Here is a 1,815-nt window from a genome sequence, read left to right as displayed (position 1 = left end):
ATCCAATAATCAGATTAAAGTTATGCATAGTATAACTTCATTCCAGGATGAACACTCACTTTAGCATTTGCCTCTCACAACTAGGAAGCTACATACTCTGGTAGCACAGACAGGCTAACAGATTTGATATAAATTGACTGGTAATTGAACTGGTTCTACCTCTTTCTAAAACCAAAGTAGAAAACAGCTCATAAAATAAGACTCAGCAGTTTTAAACTCAATACAGCAATTTGACCAACAAAAATAAAATCTAAACAAGTTTTGATCTTCTTGAACATCTCTACATCAGTGCAACAGTTTGATTTACAAAATAAATAAAAAGTATACTTTTCACGTCTAACAGACCCTTAGCTCCTCACTGTTAACTCAGTCTCACTTTCCAGCACTGCATTCAGTAACTTACTGCATTCAGATCCATGAAAAACACTGAGGCAAAAAGCCTAAATGTTTTTTTTCCCTGTTATTTTCACCTGCAAACATTTAACTAAAATATCTATGTTATGTTCCGTGTTTCTGTATGTTTGTTTTTGAGTTTTCTGTGTTCAGTCCTGTTTTCCTGTGAGTCTCTGTCCTGTCCTCCCCGTTGATTGCTTCCCAGCTGTATCCAGTTCCCTTGATTACCCAGTCTGTATTTATACCTACCTGTTGTCTGTGTTCCTCGTCGGGTCCTTGTCTATGTCTAACGCCTCTCAGTTTGTCAAAGCCCTGTCTATTGTAAGTTTGTCTGAGTGTCGTACGGCAGTAGAACTGTGAAGTCCTGCGTCGGCCTAGCTCGTATATTCAGTCCGTTATCCAGTTGCTACCGGTGTTAGCTGTGTGCTACCTTCCGCCGTGCTGCCTGTTGGACTGTGAGCTGCATCAATAAATTCTTCATCATTATTCATCTTACCTGGGTCTCAGCGTCCACCTCCTCACCACTTCAACCCCACCTCATGACAATCTACAGATATGTGTTTCTGTCTCTGCCTCCCTCTGACTCTCTGGAGCCTGATGTTCCTGCATGGATTCATGGATTTATAACAGACACTACAGTAATGTACAGTGTCAGAATGTGAACTAAATATAAAAAGTATGTTTTTATCATACAGAATGAGAATTTACACAACTTAATTTTCAGATGTATACATTATTATTCATCTCAATTATATTTACTGTGTAGCAAAAATTTTCAGTAATTTATTTTTAAACCTCTCCTCAAGCACTTTTCTTATTGTCTCCTAACCATTAACTTTATGGTGTGGAAATAATGAAAAAAAATATTGAAATGTTGAAAGAAATCAACCTGACATCAGTCTCCTCCTGTTCTCCTTTCTGGTTCTATTATAATTAATATAATGTTTATATCTTCACACCCTGACCTGCTCCTCTCATAATAAAATAGTTTATTTAAAAATTAAAAACAGTTAATACATATTTCAATAAACTAAATGAAGATCTCACCAGAGCTTCTTCACCTTTCTTCAACATCATTCTAGCACTGCTATTCTCCTAAATATATAATATAATATAATATGTAAATACATGTTAAGTGAACGAGTATGATCAGGTGTTACTCACTTTAAATAATAAAAAGGCTAATTTCGCTGCTGTTTCAGTCTCATTCTGATTAAATAAATCATTGTGACTAGACTAGCTAACTGTTAAACAAAGTTAGCAGTAAAATTTTGGACATGTGACTATCCCAGAATTAAAACGGCTTAACCAAAAAGATTTAGTTATATATATGAAAGTAAACTGACAACAAGATGTTATAAACGAGCGATATTCATAGCAAAATTCCTGACAGATCGTTTACCTCCTTCAAAAGGAGTTTCT

General features: G+C 35.5%; 1 long non-coding RNA gene across 1 annotated transcript; it reads left to right on the top strand.

Annotated features, from left to right (window-relative positions):
• The first annotated feature begins 455 nt into the window (after positions 1–455).
• Positions 456–1,725, top strand: LOC107834363 (uncharacterized). The gene is made up of 2 exons (XR_001660157.1): positions 456–497; positions 947–1,725. It is a non-coding gene; the product is annotated as an uncharacterized LOC107834363 (long non-coding RNA).
• Positions 1,726–1,815: the final 90 nt, after the last annotated feature.

This window comes from Poecilia formosa, unplaced genomic scaffold (assembly GCF_000485575.1).
Source record: "Poecilia formosa unplaced genomic scaffold, Poecilia_formosa-5.1.2 Scaffold596, whole genome shotgun sequence".
Lineage (NCBI taxonomy): Eukaryota > Metazoa > Chordata > Actinopteri > Cyprinodontiformes > Poeciliidae > Poecilia > Poecilia formosa.
This window is presented reverse-complemented; position numbering and strand designations above follow the sequence as displayed.